Raw genomic sequence first — 19,696 nt, 5'->3', positions numbered from 1 at the left:
CACAGGGCTTGGAGCTAGATCGGATGAGCCTCCTACCGAGCTTCTGGTTGTGAGAACGAGCCTTAAGAGTTTGATTTCTTTCCCAACTCCTTCCTTCTCCTCACCTGATATATGGTCCAAGCTGGAGCAGGCACTGGATAAACCATATTGATTGGTTGGTTGTTCCATATATATCCTGCTCTTCCTCCAAGCATCCCACAGCAGTGCACATGGTTCTGTTTATCCTCACTCCAACCCTGTGAGGTCAGTTAGGTTGAGAAAGAAGTGACTGTCATAGAGTCACCCAGTGAGTTTCATAGCCAAGCGGGGACTTGAACTTGGGTCTTCCCAGTCCTAGTTCAACATCATAATCCTGTAGATCACAGGTTCTCCAATTTTATTTATTTTATTTATTATTACATTTATATCCCGCTCTTCCTCCAAGGAGCCCAGAGTGGTATACATGGTTATGTTTATCCTCACAACAGCCCTGTGAGGTAGGTTAGGCAGAGATATGTGTGACTGGCCAAGAGTCACCCAGTGACTTTCATGGCTGAGTGGGGATTTGAACTCAGGTCTCCCCAGTCCTAGTCCAACACTCTAACCACTACACCACACTGGTGGATAATTTGGTGGATAATTCCCCAGTCCATTCAGAGGCCATTGTAGCTGGAGATGATGGGAGTTATAGTCCAATGACATCTTGGGACCCAGACTGAGAACTCCTGCTGCAGATGCATCTGTAGGCTTCACCATTTTCTCTCTCAAAGGCATTCACTTGTTCTTGGGGCAATTAACTCCTTGTTACACCAGCAAAGTTGTGTGCCAGAAGAAAAGGGTGGATGTGAAGAGGGCAAGGTGACGGAAGACTGGGAATGATTCTTCAAATCTTCTTCAAATGATTCTTCAACATGACTTCTCCTGATGTTCTAGATATCTGTGAATACTTCTATATCCCTCTCCTGATGTGTTCCAAAGTGTGAGAGAACTTAGACTTGCACATGTGGGCAGCTATTGGATATACTCTGTCCTGGATGTGGTTGGATTCCCCTTAATGATCATGTGAACAGTTAGGGGTGCTGCTGATCTATCCAGCATTGTCACTGAAAGCTCAAGTGGATTCTTTGGCATAAAATGCCTTCTACTTCCAGTAATCTCCATATCTGCAATGCAGAGCCAATGTGGTATAGTGGTTAGAGTTGGACTAGGACCAAGGAGTCCTGAGTTCAAATCCCCATTCAACCATGAAACTCACTGGGTGACTCTGTCTGGGCCAGTCACTTATCTCTCAGCCCAAGATACCCCACAGGGTTGTTTTGAGGATAAACATAACCATGCACACCACTTTGGGCTCCTTGGAGGAAGAGTGGGATATAAATGCATAGGTAGATAGATAAATAAAATTGCATGTGGGGCTGTCTTTAAAGACTGGCTGCAAACTTCAGTGAGTTCAGAACACAGCTACTAGACTGCTTGCTGGGACTGGCTACTACAAGGACTGTATCTCACTAGTTCTCAGGTAGCTTTGCTGAGTGCTCATTCCCAGGCACCATTTGAGCTACTGGTGCTTGCCTTCAAAGCTCTAAATGGCTTCAGACCCAGACATCTAATGACTGCCCTGCTCTCCCACGAACCTGCCCGAATTTCATGTTTGACGTCATCTGAAGCCCTTCTCTGAGTTCCCCACCACCATCTTTGGCAGTCAGGTGAATGGGTTTAACCAGAGAGAGAGAGAGAGAGCTGTCTCACTTGTGGTACTCCATACCTGAAAAAAACCTTCCCAGGAAGGCTTACCTGGTGCCACATGTGATGTCCCTACAGCATCCAACGAAGACCTTTTTCTTTGCCAAAGCCTTTCTGTGAGCTTGGAGAAGCCGCTGCCAGTCTGTAGACAATACTGAGCTAGATGGACCTATGGCCTGACTCAGTATATAGCAGCTTCCTATGTTCCTATGCAGATCAAGCAGCTGGTTCTAATCTGCTTCTAACACATATTTATTCCTCAGTTACATTTATTTATGAATATAATGGGATTTTTAGTGCTTTCATTTTATTTTGAGATGTGTTAGCTGCTCTAGAATGGCTGGAGCCAAAGAGTGGCATATACATTCCTTACTAAATGAATAAATAAAATATCATTCCAGGTTCAATGCCATGAAACGTGTCAAAAGGCATTTTTGAGGGACACTATGTTAGCATTTCTTCAACCCAAGGCTCCGTTTCACTTGTATTCATGGATTGTGAAGCTGAACTTTCTGTTATGGTATTAACTTCTTCAGTGGTTGAAGTCATTCTCACGGCCAGGGGGACAAGGGGGGACGCTTGGTAAACTTACCTTCCCCACTAGATCACTGGATTCTCCTGTTGGGAATGCAAAATGTGCTCCCAAATGAGCAGCACTGCATGCCTGCAGTGTGGAATTGTGAGGTCGGGATGATGCTTTCCAGCCCCTGGAAATCCCACAATGCACTGAAAGCAGCTGGTGCTGACATACGGTGAAGGTCAGGATGAAACCCTAACCTGGTCTTGGCTGCTCATGAGAACAGCCTCGTTATCTTGTGTTTTTAAACTTTCAGTGATGAATGTAGGTCATTAGTAATCCTTAGGCATAAATTGTTTGAACTTGATTAATATTAATATTTTTTCCTGATTAACATGGCAATTCTTTCTTGTACCTAATTATAATCCTTACAGGATTATATTTCTCTCTCTCACTGTGTTTGGCAATCCCAAGAGCTCAGAGTTTATTGATCAATACCTTGCTAAGAAGAATGTTAATGTAACCACAAGGGCACTGTGAACATTAAAGCTCTGATCCTTCTTTGCATTTGCAGTGGATATGCTATGCAGGTGAATGGGGTTACCTCTGGCCTTGGTCTTTTCATTACACCTTAGGACAATACAGGAAATTATTATGTTGACTACGTTGGGATTTATGTGTATATTTATTTATTTAACATATATTCTTTCAACATATTTCTATACCGCCCCAAACTCACGTCTCTGGGCAGTTCACAACAAAAAATGACAACCGAAAAGTTAAAACATTCGTTAAAACAAATAAATGACAACAGAGAAATTAAAATATTGGCTAAAATAAATGACATCAAGAAGTTAAAACATTACAACAATTTAAAACCTTAAAACAATATTTGTAAATAATGTTAAAACTATTAAAATGGTATTTAATTTAAAGCCTGGGTGAGCAGATGTGTCTTTGAAGATTTTTTTTTAAATTGTCAGAGATGGGGAGGCTCTTATTTCAACAGGGAGCACGAGCCAAAGCTTTGGGGCAGCAATGGAGAAGGCCCGTCCCCGAGTAGCCACTAGACGAACCGGTGGCACAAGTGGGCTAACTTGTGACCCGCTTAACTGATTTGAACCAAAATTGCTGCAGCTGTAGGGACATATAGGGAAAGCCCAATGGCATAGTTTGTTATTTACCCCAATTCAAGATGGAGGATGCAAGAGATCTAACTTGTGGACCTCGATCTGAACCAAATATAGCCCAGTTGTAGTGACCGTGAAAGGAAAGTAGGCTAATTACAGGTAGTTCTTACTAGAACAACTTGTCTTTCTGTTAGGATGATCTTCCACTCAGAATAGGACAGTTGTTTATAATTTGCTAATACTTAAGTAATAAGCCTTAGTAACTTTGTTCAATAAACGTAACAAGCCTCAGTTTCTGCTATGTTACATGCCGCTACAGAATTCACTCATAGTCATTTCTTCAGTATCTTGCTACTTTGTTGGCTCTAGTGCTCAGTCAGTTGTCATTCTAACTAAATTCCTAGACAGAGAGCTTCTTAACGCTGCATCCACAAGTAAGGGCAAAGTGGCAGCCCATGAGAACAGTCACTGACCTCAACAACATGGCAGTCATTGGAAGCACTGGGGACAACTGGTAAATGCATGCTAACATTTAAGCATTATCTGCTGTCCCTCACACCTAATTTAATTTGTCTCTCAAACCTATCCTCCTGCAGACAAACTTGTCTGTGTGCTCAGAGCAACATAACAGTCCCTGTTCTATCTTTCCTCTGCCATTTGAAGTGTGGTGTATACATTATTAATTATTATTATTATTATTATTATTTTACATTTATATCCCGCTCTTCCTCCAAGGAGCCCAGAGCGGTGTACTACATACTTGAATTTCTCTTTCACAACAACCCTGTGAAGTAGGCTAGGCTGAGAGAGAAGTGACTGGCCCAGAGTCACCCAGCTAGTTTTATGGCTGAATGGGGATTTGAACTCGGGTCTCCCGGGTCCTAGTCCAGCACTCTAACCACTACACCATGCTGGCTCTTAGGAAGGACATGAAGGACAGGGCCTTTTTAGTCATGAAACCTAACCTCTGGAACACCTTCCCACAAGATGCCTATCCAACCTCATTTCTGCTTGTCTGGAAGATAGCACTGAGGGCCTGGCTATTTCAGGAGGCATTTGGGTTTTGTGCTAATTGATGTAAAATTCAACTATTCTTGTTAGGGGTGTGTAGATTGCAGAACTGGTTCGATTGGTTCAGATCGAACCAGTTCAGCCTGGTTCGGCTACGCTTGTAAAGGGGAATTCGATAAAAATTCTCCTTTACAAGCAGAGGGGATTCCCTAACTATAAAGGGTTTTGAAGGGTGGGTAGGTGGGCTGACAGGGGGTGGGTGGGAAGGCATGGCGGTGGTGGCTCCGCGGTAACCTCCACAGTTTCAGCCTCCACTTGTGACCTACATGCATGTGCAGAGGCCATTTGCATTACCTCTGTGCATGCACGGAGATAATTTGTATCACCATGCAAATTTGCATGGAGGTCTCACATCTGTGTGAAGGTCTTGCAAATGACCTCCACATATCTTCAGAGGCCGGAACCAAGCCACCCGCCAGCCTGTAGTGCTGGGGGCCCCATTGGCGGAGCCAAGAGGGGCCGCCACCACAGAGCCACTGCCACAGCCACCACCACCATGGAGCTGCTGCACCATGCCACTGACATAAGGTGCCCTCTTGCCCACCTCCACCCACCCCTTGAACCCTTTTATAGTTAGGGAATCCTTACCAGATTCCCCTTTATAAGCAAGGCAAGGCTGTTCTGTATTGCCCTTTTTTATAAATAGGTCTAATAATGGCTATACCCCAATCATGAGGTATTTTAGCCATTCAACAGATATATTTAAAAAGGGAAGCTAAAAGGGGCACCCACCAATCAGGTTTGGCCCATAGGATGTCAATAGTAATGAGGTCACTTCCCGGGGCCTTACCTCTGCCAAAAGACTTGATGAGCTTTTCAACTTCGGAGCATGAAACGGGTCTCAACTAGGTATCTCAGAGATATTTAATTCATTGATGACATTACCAACCATCCCGTTAATCCTTTTGTACAGGGATCAAAAATGCTCCTCCCAAACATCGGCTGAAATACAATAGGAGGGGGAAGTCAGGGGTCTACCCATTGCAGGAGAAGGCTTGAAGCCTGTCCAATGCGAAAATTCAGCAGGAAAATCAGATATAACAGAACCATTAAGAAGATGAAGATCCTCTTTGTGGCATAATGACAGGAGATTGAAACCACGGCTATTACACAAAAAATCCTTAGAATATCTAGTGAGCAAAGGGGGAGGGATAGAAATATCAGCTAGATGGTGATGAAATTTGTTACACTAAGTATCATTATCAGGACCCATGTGGGCATTAAAACCACCTGCCATAATCACAAGAGCCCCCGGAAAAGACACTCGAATAGAGGCTAGAAAGGCCTCTAATTTATCCCATATCTTGTTCGTATATAAGCAGGAACCAGAAGGTGGTACAGAGACAGAGATCACAATTAAGTTGAACGGTTTCAAGTTAATAAGAACAGCTAGAGCTAAAGAGTCCGATTTCCCAATTAGAGACACTTTACCTTTAAGTGAGGTGGAAGTAAGAATAGCCAGACCCCCCTTTGATCTGCCCCTTCCCACACCTGGTGTTGCATCAAGGGAATGTCCTAGGAAACCAGACAAAGAAATATCACCAATAGCCCAAGTTTCCTGTAACAATAAGACATCAAAACCACTAATAAATGGATGAAAGTCCAGTTTAACAGTACAAACTGAACCGCCAGCCAGTTCTAATTAACTGGTTCATGGTCTGGTGGTTCAGTTTGATTTCGATTCTAATTGAAAACGAACCGCCGCAGATGGTTCCGTGCACACCCCTAATTCCTGTATGGTTCTATATTGTTTGTGCTTTTTGCTGTTATTAATTGCTCTTTTATTATTGTTTCATTATTTTGTTGTCAGTGACCAAAAAGCTGGATGAAAACATTTAAAATAAATCCTTACTTATCATTCAAACATTTGTTTTTCTAGTGCAAGCTAAGGCAGCAAACAACAATGGCTTGTATGTATGTCACATTTGTCTCATTAGGTTCTGATTCCCCACAATGTGAGCCCTTAGGCAGATTTTCAGCCTTAATGTCATGTTTTGTTTTATTTATTTATTTATTTATTCATTCATTCATTAAAACATTTTTATACCGCCCAAAACTTATGTCTCTGGGCAGTTTACAACAGGATAAAAACAAAATAAAACATTCGTTAAGACAAAAATGGGGAGGGGGGAAACACACGTTACAACAATTTAAAAATTTAAAAATAATATTTTAAAACAGCATTAAAACCATTAAAACAACATTAATTAAAAGCCTGGGTGAAGAGATGTGTTTTTAAAGACTTCTTAAAAGCTGTCAGAGATGGGGAGGCTCTTATTTCACTAGGGAGCACATTCCAAAGCCTCGAGGCAGCAGCGGAGAAGGCCTGTCCCTGAGTGGCCACCAGACGAGCCGGTGGCAACTGCAGACGGACCTCTCCAGCAGATCTCAGTGGATGGTGGGGTTCATACCGAAGAAGGCGTTCCCTTAAATACCCAGGGCCCAAACTGTTTAGGGCTTTATAGGTTATAACCAGCACCTTGTATTTTGCCCGGAAACATATCGGCAGCCAGTGTAGCTCCTTCAATACAGGAGTTATATGGTCTCTCCGAGATGACCCAGAGACCAGCCTGGCTGCTGCATTCTGGACCAGCTGTAGTTTCTGGACTACATATAAGGGCAGCCCCACATAGAGTGCATTACAGTAATCCAGTCTGGAGGTTACCAGCAGATGTACCACTGTTTTGAGGTCGTTCACCTCAAGAAAGGGACGCAGCTGGCGTATCAGCCGAAGCTGAGAGAAGGCACTTCTGGCCACCACCTCAACCTGGGACACCAGGGAGAGGCTCAGATCCAGATGCACCCCTAGACTGCATACCTGTTCCTTTTAGGGAAGTGTGACCCCATCCAGAACAGGCAAATCAAAATTATCTCTCGAGTTCCGACCTCGCACAATGAGTACCTCCGTCTTAGCTGGATTCAGTCTCAGTTTGTTATCCCTCATCCAGCCCATTGCCGACTCCAGGCAGGCATTTAGGGAGGTTATGCCCTCTCCCAATGATGCTGACATGGAGAAATAGATTTGGGTGTCATCAGCATACTGATAGCACCCTGCACCAAATCTCATGATGATCTCTCCCAGTGGTTTCATGTAGATATTAAACAACATTGAAGACAATATGGAGCCCTGGGGAACACCATACAAAAGTTCAGATTTTGAAGAACAGCAGTCTTCAAGGGACACCATCTGGAACCTGCCCGAGAGGTAGGAGCAGAACAACTGCAAAGCAGTGCTTCCAACTCTCAACCCCCTCAGACACTCCAGAAGGATACTATGGTCAATAGTATCGAAAGCCGCCGAGAGGTCCAGAAGGACCAACAGAGTCATACTTCCTCTGTCAACTGCCAATTGGAGATCATCCATCAGGCCGACCAAGGCAGTCTCCACCCCATAGCCAGCCTGAAAACCAGTTTGAAATGGGTCAAGATAATCAGTTTCATCCAATAATGTCTGGAGCTGGGAGGCCACCACCCTCTCAATTACCTTGCCCAGCCATGGAAGTTTGGAGACAGGTCTGTAGTTGTTCAAGTCCGAGGGATCCAGGGTAGGCTTCTTCAAAAGCGGTCTAATAATTGCCTCCTTAAGACAAGGAGGCATCCTACCTTCCCTCAGAGACGCATTTATAATCTCTACCAGGCCTTCTACAACAACCCCCCTGCCAGATAATATAAGCCATGTCGGACAAGGGTCAAGAGAACAGGTGGTAGGCCGCACCATTCCAATCAGTTTGTCCACATTCTCAGGAGTCACAAACTGGACTCCTGATGATGTGGACAATGTGGATGTTACATCCTTGAGTGCCATTGTGGGATTTGTTGGATTCTTCTTCGATGTTGTTTCAATGCTGTCTAACTTCTCCTTTCATCTTGATGCTCTCGAGTAAGAAGAATTCCTGAGATCCAAATGTTCTCCTTTGGTGCTGAAGCTTCAGGCCAGGATCTATAAGCTGTAATGCCTGTAAGGGGAACAGATTGTAACAGTCTATTGGAGACCAGCTTCTCAACAGCTTTGGTATTTATTGTCCATTTATCATTTGGCCTAGGGGTTCTCAGATCTGGGTCCCCAAACAGCCAAAGGCCATTACAGCTGGGGATGATGAGATTTCCAATAAGAACAGAGAACCCAAGTTTGAGAACCCCTGATTTTAGCCACATTACTGAGCATGAAGTCAAGACAAGTTCAGCAGAATTAACAGTTTAGTTTGACATGGGATGGAATGACAGAATAAAAGTTTATATATAAGGAACGATAAAATGGGAAGGAAAGGGTTTTCTTGCTGGAAAGGGAGCTGTTACATATTGATCTTGGCTGAGAGGGCTTGTAATAAAAGGCTGCTGCTGAATCAAGACAGTGTGAAAGTCTGGATAAAATTGGATTAAGCTGACATTAGTGGTCCAGAGAAAGAGATGCTTAAACCAAATGAGATCTCCATCTTTTTGTGGTTAAGGTTTCTAGTTCTCTCTGCCTTTGAGGGCAAAAGCACCTGTTTGCCAGAGGGATGCCAGCAAAAATGCCTCCCCCCAACCAAGGTGGTGCATGGTGCATGCAAGTAGTCACCACTTCACTGATGTAGCAGTCAACAAGTGATACCCATGAAGGCATTTCACACAGTCATGAACTGGCGAGGACAAGCATCTTACCCAGCTAAGGGAGCTATGTACGAAAGTAAGCACTTTTTGTTTTTGACCCTGTGTGAGCTAAAACCTAGGTAGGTGACAGGGAAGTGATTGTTTGTTTGTTTTTACATTTATATCCCGTTCCTCCTCCAAGAAACCCAGAGAGATGTACATGGTTCTGTCTATCCTCACAACTACCCTGTGAGATGGGTTAGGCTGAGAGAGAAGTGACTGGCCCAGAGTCACCCAGTGAGTTTCAAGGCTGAGCAGAGATTTGAACTCCAGTCTTCCCAGCCCTAGTCCAACACTCTAACCACTACAGTGTAGGCTCTGACAGTGTTATCCTACTTAGCACTTTTACTCAGCAAATTACCAAGGGTGGAGGAAACACGGTTCTAGCCAGTGTTCCCGCTAAGGCATGCGCATGTGTGCGCGTTCACAAATGTCTGGATGTCCGCTCAGTTAATTTTAGATCCCACTCAGGTTGAATCAGGAAGGCCCCACTCTGAATGCACATGCGCCCACACTGCCTTGATACTGCCGCCCAGAACAAAACCCATTCTGCACACAGATGAAATAGATTAGAGATGACACTGGTCCTAGCCCGCGCCCACCTTCCACATGATCACTTCCCTCTCCTTCTGAGGTTTTAGCTCACACACCCATCAAAAACTGGGAGCACACACAGATCCTGAAGCTGGTTGTGTGGGCTGCCTGATGCATATGGCCCCTGGTGGCGCAGTGGTAAAACTGCCGCCCTGTAACCAGAAGGTTGCAAGTTCGATCCTGACCAAGGGCTCAAGGTTGACTCAGCCTTCCATCCTTCCGAGGTCAGTAAAATGAGTACCCAGAATGTTGGGGGCAATATGCTAAATCATTGTAAACCGCTTAGAGAGCTCTGGCTATAGAGCGGTATATAAATGTAAGTGCTATTGCTATTGCTATATGCAAACCAGTCCTAAGTCATTAGGATTAGAGAACTGTCCAGTTATGGCCGTTATGAGTGATGTGGATGGGCATCTTTCTGTTCAAAGCTGTGAGGTTAAGGGATGTGTGCAGACAGTTTGTGCACTCCCCAGGGTGGCAGCAGGGATGCCTTTAAAAAATCAAGTAAGGAGCTCCTTGCCTGCTCCCCACCCCACCCCATCCCACCAGCACTCAATTTTTCAAGAGACATGAGGGCTGCAGGGCTGCTGTGGTATGCTGACCACAAAAATGGTCAGGCATACATGCACACATGCATGCATGCACCTTGTCGGCTGGCACACATGGGCCTTGTCCATGTGCGTGCTGACACCGATCAGTGCTGTAAGAAGCAGCGCTGCAGCCCCACACATGTCTAGAAAAACCGAGCACCAGTGGGGGGAAAGTGGTGGGGTGGGGCGTGCAGGTAAGGAGCTCCTTACTTTCTCTTTTAAAGGCACACCACCACCACCCACCACCACCCCGTCCATGTTTGAGCGCCGATCTGGCTTGTTCGCAGCTCTAGTTAGGTTCTCCCTAGGCTGGGGTTTTGTATGCTGCTGCCTCTTGTGGCAAGTTGCTGCATTGCAGCAGCTCTTGGGGCCTTAGAGCCCATGCTTGGCCCTGCCCAGTAAAACCAGCAACCAGTTCTCTTCGTAAGGAGGAAGAGTATAATAACCTCCTCCTTTGGACCCAGCTTTGCTTCAGCCCCAAGGCCTCTTTGTTCCCTGCTTGCTTTCTTGAGCTGTCTGCTTGGCTTGACCTCTGGTATGTTCTTGACCTTTGGTGACTGGGTTGACCCCTGATTACCAGGGCAAGACTGATCTCTTTGCTCTGATTTGTCCATTGGCTCCTAGCTGCTGCCCACAGCTCAGTCCCGACAGATTACAATATTTCAGCAATCGCCTTAGGAATGTTGTTGTCCAGTGTTCTTGCATTTCCAGAATGAGTCCTTTAGAAACTGGCAAGCATCTATTTGTGAAAAGTGTTTCCCTTTTCTTCTTGGGTCTTGGCTTTGATATTTTCATTTCTGAATAGGTCTAATTGTAAAAGTGTTTTTCACCCTTCCCCACCTGCATTGAAAATCAATCTCTGGAGATGCTATCAAGCATCAAAAGCCAAAGAAACAAAGAGCGTGTATTAAAAATTACGACCAAGGGAACCTTATTGAAAAAACAACAACAAAGAGCTGAGAAATTACCTGCCATTGTTTAATGTGGACACTAACTCATGTTGTTGGGCTGAATGTTCTTTTTAATGTAAATCTATCATTTGTAATGAAATCCACGCTGCCTGCACTCCACTTCAAGTGCTCAAGGGCTGTAAAACTAATAAACAGCAACAATCATCATTATAATAAAATACTGCCAATTGTGCTAAGTAAAAAGTTTTGAGTGAGCAAGGGTGGGAGGCTCTGGCACTCTGTCAAACTATGTGTTCAACTTCACACCTTTTTTTAAAAAAGAATGTAATTATGAAGCGCTCAGGTCCACTTCTTAGAACACCTTGCTGGCTGCTACAGCAGGCCCCCTTCCTGCATGGATTGGGGCACATAAATAACCCGGGGCTATGTGGGAGCAGTCCATCCCACACCTGCTCCCCATGGCAGGGCATCCCCTGGACCTGTAGCCAGAGGGGTCAGAGCTCAAAGGAAGAGCAGCACATGATCTGCGTGCAGAAGATTCTACATGCAATCTCTGGCTTTTCCAGGGAGGGCTGGAAAAGACCTCTGTCTGAAAAGCTGCTGCCAGTCGGTATAGACAGTCCCAGAGGTGCACTTACCCTTGGACTCCCTGATTTAGATAGACCAATGGTCTGACTCCATCGAAGGCAGCTTCATGTGCTCATATGAGGGAGCAGAGGATCCTTGCAGAACAGCCAGCATGGGCAGGTTCACATGACCGCCTCCTGAACATTCACACAACCACCTGAAAGTGCACACTCCTGGTAGGTGTGTTATCCAGACCCACCCAAGTCCTTTTCCCACATCATGTTACCGAGATTCTCCTGACTTCTTCTACCCGGTTTCAGATCTTGGTGACAGAAGTCAGGTGGAAGTTGGGGAAATCTTGGAACCGGACTTGGGCAGGTTAGGATGGCACGCCCACTGGGAGAGCATGCACACTTACTGGGAACCTCCAGTTCTCAGCTTACCAACTTTCAGGTGGTTGTGTGAACCCTCCCAATGTGAATATAGTGGCCTAATATGTTTTTTAAAATATTTTAATTGTTTTAAAATTATCACACAATACTAATTAATTTTATAAAATGCAAATATACTGTGAGTGCCTTGTGCTTGTCAGTAATTGCAGTGCCTTTAGGGGAGGGGCTAGGTCTAATTAAGCACAGGTGGAGGTCCCAGGTTCAGTAACTGGCACCTCTAAGTATGGTTAGGAAAGATTTCTGACTGGAACCCTGGAGAATTGCTGCCAGTCAGTTGAGATCTGACTCTATATATGGCAGCTTCTGCTCATGCACTAGAACCTGTGGTACTCCAATTGTTGCTGAACTACAACTCCCATCACCCCCTGCTACAATTTATTGTGGCTGGGGTTGCTGGGAGTTGTAGTCCAGCAACATTTGGGGTACCACAGGTTGGAAACCTCAGCACTAGAATAAGGGGAAATGGAAGCAGGTTTACTTCTTGGTAAGTAGAAGGGTAGAAACCAGCCTTTCCCTTATAGTTCCACAAGTAAAAGGGAACAAGACTGACTTTTTTCAGGAAGGCTAAAAATTCCAGGAGGTTGCTACCTGAATCACCTGAGCTTTCCAACTCTGACTGAAGCTATTCCTGGATATGGTTTTTCTCAATATTTTTTTCCTAGTGTTTTCTAGAATTTCGCACTGGATTTCACACAAAATCTACAGGATTGCTTTCAATAGACACCTGGAGATTGATACCTATTCCTGGAGACTCCAGAGACCAATCGTAACCCTAGGATCATCCCTTCTGGAAACTGGAGAAAAGCCGGTGTGTGAGGAAGCTATAGTATGGATCTAGTTTGACCCCTGCTAACTGAGCAAAGAGACTTCTTTCAAAGTGGTGATGCTCTTATATTTAGCAGAGGGAGAGCAACTGGCCCTATCCAACCCCAGCACAGCATCCCTCCAGTGGCTGTTGCTGGTGTCTGCCTTAAGTTTCTTTTTAGATTGTGAGCCCTTTGGGGTCAAGGGGCCATCTTATTTATGTATTATTTATTTTTCTATGTAAACCGCTTTGTGAACTTTTGTTGAAGAGCAGTATATAAATATCTGTAGTAGTATTGTATGTATTACTTGTGTCTTTATTATGGAATGTTCTGTGATGTGAAGTTACTAAAAAAGCAAAAACTAAAAAAAATATTATCTCATGAAACAAAAGCACACAAAGGAGGAAAGGGGGGGGGGGAAGCAACACATACTGAAGATGCAACATTAAAATGTACAATAGGAAGGAAATGGTTTTTGATACATAATTCATATTATACCTCCTATTCCAAAACTGGATGAAAGGTAACCAATTATCTGCAAAGAAGCTTTTACACAAAATCCCCTAATGTAATTTAGTATAGCGATTTAGTTTTCCCATTATAATCAAATCACTTCTTAACCATTCATCAATGGAGAACTTTTCTGCTCACTTCCCGTTTTTAGCAATTAATAATTTAGCTTAGAAAATCACACACCATATTAATTCTCTAGTCTATTTTTGTGATGTCTTTACTTCTCCCGAGTCCTAATAGAGCAATTTCATGCCTTTTTGACTAACTTTTTTGCTTAGTGATTATGTGGCAGAAAAGCAGTGTTTGCATGTTCTGGTTCTCAGCATCTTTTATGAAAAATATAATAGCAAGGGGCAGAGTTTTTGCATGTGTTTCACCAAGCTTCTGGTTAAAAGCATTTTCAAACTTTTAAAATGAGCAGCACTAAGCTAAAAAGGTTAGGGAAAATAAAAGTTTCTTAAAATATCAGAACAAAAATGTATTTGCACAGGCTTTCAGAGTACCCTGGTGGCGCAGTGGTAAAACTGCCGCCCTGTAACCAGAAGGTTACAAGTTCGATCCTGACCAGGGGCTCAAGGTTGACTCAGCCTTCCATCCTTCCGAGGTCGGTAAAATGAGTACCCAGAATGTTGGGGGGCAATAAGCTAAATCATTGTAAACCGCTTAGAGAGCTCCGGCTATAGAGCGGTATATAAATGTAAGTGCTATTGCTATTGCTATTGCTATTGTGTACTTTGTCTCTGCACTCAACATTCGGTACTGGCTCAGTTTCCTTCCTAGGATGAATTCAGACAACCACCATCTTCTCTCATCCACCCAAACACTGATTTTGACTCACTTCCTACTTGTACTAAAAAGGCAACTTACCCCAGTTACCAGAGTGGCAAGAAGTCCCAGGGGCAACCTCCGTATACATGATTTGTTTCCAAAGAGAGTACTCTTGTGAGGAGAGCTGGTCTTGTGGTAGCAAGCATGACTGGTCCCCTTAGCTAAGCAGGGTCCACCCTGGTTGCATATGAAAGAGGGACTAGAAGTGTGTGAGCATTGTAAGATATTCCCCTCAGGGCATGGAGCCGCTCTGGGAAGAGCATCAAGGCTCCAAGTTCCTTCCCTGGCAGTATCTCCAAGATAGGGCTGAGAGAGATTCTTGCCTGCAACCTTGGGGATGATGCTGCCAGTCTGTGTAGACAATACTGAGCTAGATGGACCAATGGTCTGACTCAGTATATGGCAGCTTCATGTGTTCCTATGTACTGGAGACTAAGGATATCTTCTTAATACATGTTTATTTCAAATACATAGGCAAAGCCCTTTGGAAGTAAACAGACTCTTATAGCAGGCAATACTACATGAGATTCCTAATGAGCAACAGCATGGATCCTGATAGCATCCTCTTGAGCTAACAGTATACCTGCCAACATGCCCCTGTTTTCCCATTCACCTGAATGGGAAAATAGGAACATGTTGGCAGGTCTGTAACACCAGCTGTTTGATACTCTCTCCCCAAATTCAAATTGCAACTCACCAAAATCAAATTGCAACAACTGCTCTTCCAATCAGCTGAAAGCCATGGCATTCCAAGGCTGGAGAGATATGTACAGTTATCAAGGGCAATCTGTGATTATCTTATGATCATCTGTGAAGTGACATAAAACCACTGTGACAGGCTTACTCCCAATAACTAAGACAATCACACTCATAACACTGTGTTACCCATAGGACTGCTTTTGTATGCCACTCCAGTAACATCTGACACACCTTAGCCTCTCAAGGTCAAACTAGAAGTTAGAGGCTACTATGCATTTGCTAAACTCTTGCTAAGGGGGCAAAGAGGCATCTTTGCAAGTGGTGGCTCTCTTGTCTTTAGCAGGGAGGGAGCAACTGACCCTATGCAACCACAGCACCGTGGTTTTTCCTGGCTGCTGCTCCTGGTGTTTCTTTTCAGGTTGTAAGCCCCTTTGGGACAGGGAACCATTTTATTCCTTTTTCCAGGTATGCTACTTTGAAAACCTTTTTGTAGAAAAGCAGTATACCAATAATGATTAATAAAAACATGCTTGTCCTATTTCCTTATAATGCAAGGGTGAGGGCAAGGACTATTTTGCATACCAAAAGGAATACAGAGGGGAAGGGAACAAACCCCACACATCTCCCACCTTAGACACATAGGAAGCTGCCGTATACTGAGTCAGACCATGGGTCCCTCTGGCTCAGTATTGTCTACACTGACTGGCAGCCACTCTCCGAGGTTTCAGGCAGGAGCCTTTCCCAGCCCTACCTGGAGATGCTGCCAGGGACTGAACCTGGGACCTTCTGCATGCAAAGCAGATGGCCCTATTTTTTTGACATACTCTGCTGCTTTAAGCACTTTTTTCTGAGCTCCCCTCCAATGCCAGGAGTTAACTGGGCAGGGAGGAAATTGTGTAAAGCAGCAGAGGGTGATGAGGCAAGATGAAGGGGGACCGAGCGTCCCCCTCCTCCCCTGGCCCCTCTTTATGGTCTAACTAAAGTGTCGCTCCCTCTCCCCTCTTTTTAAGCAAACCGAGCAAGCACACATTTTACAAACATGCTGTTACCCCAACATGTAGTTTGGCCTTCAGCATCCTGATGAAGCAGGAAAGCTGTGTTATTAATCACATTTACAAATGGAGGAGAGCTGTAAATGTGAGATAGCAACTGTTAGTGCAAAGCCAAGCTGGGATTTACTGGAGTCCTGTTTCCTTAAAATCCGAGTCCTTTGCTCCAGCTTAGAGCATGCTGATTAGGGAAAGGCATTGAAAAGCATGAAATGGTTCTCTGTGATGCAAACATTCTTTACGCTGCCTGAAGCTTTGATCATGCCAAACCTTTCATTGGTCCCTACATTTACCTCTGTTTACTGCACAGGAGTTCCTTGTTATCGGTAAGGATCCAAAAAAGTTCTCAAAGTGGTTTAGCATAAGGTTGCCAGATGTCAGATGTTCAGCCTGAGACTCAGGTTTTGAAGAGCCATCTTGGACCCACCAGGTGAGTGGCCCAATTGCCAGTTACCCAGCACTTCTGCTCTCCTCCTTCCACAGTTGAGTTGAGTTGAGTTGAGTTTTCACTGATGTCAAGAGGCTGTGCCTCCTCCAACTGGCCTGGAAGGAAACACATATTTTGGAGGGCCATAAATATCTGGCAACCAATCAGGCCGTTTCTTATGGCATCAAGAGGCCCCATCTCTTGAATCTCAGGTTTGGGGATTCTCTTGCCTGGCAACCCTGCATACCTAGAACTGTTTGCCTGCCTTTTCCTGTCCTCCAGTATGCTGGGCAATGTTGTGGAATGAGGGGCAGGGAAACAAACAATGTGATGATATCACAACATGGTACAGCATAGGATGGGGCCATAACTCACTGGAAGAGCATCTGCTTTGCAAGTGGAAGGTTCCAGGTTCAACCCCTGGCATCTCCTGGGTGCTCTTCACACAGGGCTTTTAGCTCGCATAGCCTCTGGAGTGGAAGGGGTGTGTTCACATATTGGACAGATGCACTCCGAGGTCCCTGTGAGCTATTGGGGAGCACTTCACACACAATCTGGAGTTTTCATTGCATGTTAGAGTGTAGCCCAATTTATATCCAGGGCAAAAAAACCCACCACTTTTTGTGTTGGGTTTTGGGGGCAACTTTGAATTTGCAGTAAAGCCTCGCAGTCAATTTGCGGTGAAGCCTGCTGTGTGAAAAACCCCTAGGTAGGGCTGGGAAGGACTCTTGCCAGAAACCTTGGAGTGCTGTGCTGCCAGGCTGCGCAGACAATGCTGAGCCAGATGGACCAATGGTCGGAGTCAGTATAAGGCAGTTTCCTATGTTCCCATGTAAGTTGGATGGAGAGGTCTGAGAACTGCACACACTCTTAGCCACCCCCACGAGTTGTTGTATGGTGCACAAGAGGGACCTAATCTCGAAGCACAGTATCTGGTGGACAAAACAGGTGGAAATGAGTCAGGCACTTGGCACAGAAGCTTTTGTTGAAGCTTGCAATCCTGATTTGTGAAGCATTGTGTGAGAAATACAGCACAGTCAATAACATCATTTCAAGGCTCAGTAGCATCTTAGCTCTCCTAGAAGGAATGTCTGACATTTATTAATAGAGGTACTGAAGGACTGGTATGTTTTGAAATCCATCTGATTTCATAAGCCAAATTACTTCTCCTTTACCCATTGATTAAAGCTCTGCTTGGCATGGAAGACGTGTACTCTTTCTGTGGTGGCGACAGATGGAAAAACAAATGCAATCGCCATTTCCTCCATGTAATTCTCCTGTTCTGCACACACTTTATTCAAGGCAGGCTTGCAGGTCAAACCAGAATTCTAGTTTGCTGACCATCACCAAACAGACATAACATTTTCCTAGCACTTGAGGGACAAAAGACTCTGTCACTCCCTTTCCCCTTTAGTTCCTTTACACACCTTAATAGCTTACATCAATGGTTCTCAGCCTTGGGTCCGTAGATGCTGTTGAACTACAACACCCATCACCCCCAGCCACAAGGCTGGCAGTGATGGAAGCTGTGGTCCAACAACATCTGGGGACCCAAGTTTGAGAATCCCTGGCTTACATCTACACTGCTGTCATAGCAACACAGGAACATAGGAAGTTGCCACATACTGAGTAAGACCATTGGTCCAGCTAGCTCGGTATTGTCTACACAGACAGGCAGTGGGTTCTCCAAGGCTGCAGGCAGGAGGCTCTCCCAGCCCTATCTAGAGATGCCAGGGAGGGAACTTGGAACCTTCTGCATGCAAGCAGGTGCTCTTCCCAGAGCTGCCCCATCCCCTAAGGGGAATATCTTACAGACTCCCATTCAAATGCAAACCAGGGCAGGCCCTGCATAGCAAATGGGACAATTCCTCCTTGCTACCACAAGACCAGTTCTCATCCTGTCCTCTGTTACCTGAAACAATGCTCACTCAAGTCAATTGTGAAGTATAATTCTCCAGTTTCTAATCAAGGGCATTTCCTCCCATTCTGAACAAATCAGGCCAGAGTTTTGATCTGATGCTGCTTCCTTTGCACAGTGGCTTCTAAGAGAACCTCTCGAGTACTGGTGGGGGTTGCCTGTGAATGTATCTGAAAACTGCACTGCAAATCAGCCTCAAAGTCCATCAGGTTCAAAATGCTATTCCCAACAGTGGTTGTAGTATTTGGCAATCCATCCCATGTTTTGTAGTGGCTTAAATGCACCAAAACCTGGCAGAGTTTTCAACCCAGGTTTTCCTCAGGGTGGGAGTTCTCAGACTTGACTCCCCACGTTGTTGGACTACAATCATGGAGGAACTAAGGGCTGTGTGATATAGGAAGCTGCCATAAACTGAGTCAGACCATTGGTCCATCTAGCTCACTATTGTCTACACAGACTGACAGCAGCTTCTCTGAGGTTGCAGGCAGAAATCTCTCCCACCTTGGAGATGCCAGGGTGGGAACCTTCTGCTCTTCCCAGAGGGGCTCCAACCCCTGAGGGGAATATCTTACAGAGCTCACACATCAAGTCTGTACCCTCACAGAAACATTTCTGGATGCAGAAAAGTCTTCTGCAGTGAGGAGAGAGAAGTGAAATTTGCTCCTCCTTCCCCTCTGCACCTGCTCATCTGCACAAAAGCCCATCACCTGTGTGTCTCAGACCATGGTCTAAAGGCACATGATACAACCACCTGTTGAGCTAAGCAGGTCTTGGTGTGGTCTGTGCCTGGATGGGAGTCCTGCATATGCTGGATGGGGCTGTTGCTCAATGTTAAAGTATCTGCTTTGCATGCAGAAGGTCCCAAGTTCCATCCCTGGCAGCATCTCCAGGTAGGGCTGGGAAAGACTCCTGCCTGAAACCTTGGAGAGCCACCACCAATCAGGGTGCTGACAACTCCAAGCTAGACAGACCAATGTTCTGACTTTGTATAAGACAGCTTCCTATGTTCCTACGGCTCTGGAGGCTCTTTGCAAACAGCCCATCTCCTGTCAACCTACTGCTGTGCAGAATGTGGGCCAATGTTATATTTAATAAGCACATAAAAAACAAGGCACTGTACAAACAACATTGTCAAAGACAAGACCCTGCTCATAGGCTTTTGATCTACATACACAAACAAGTGCAGGGCAAAGAAGGAAGTGAGGTGGAAAGCTTTTTTTTATTGTTGTGTGCAAGTATATAAGAATTCAGTGTTCCTCAGTGCAGCAATAAT

Source organism: Hemicordylus capensis, chromosome 6, assembly GCF_027244095.1.
Source record: "Hemicordylus capensis ecotype Gifberg chromosome 6, rHemCap1.1.pri, whole genome shotgun sequence".
NCBI lineage: Eukaryota > Metazoa > Chordata > Lepidosauria > Squamata > Cordylidae > Hemicordylus > Hemicordylus capensis.
Note: the sequence above shows the minus strand (reverse complement) of the source record.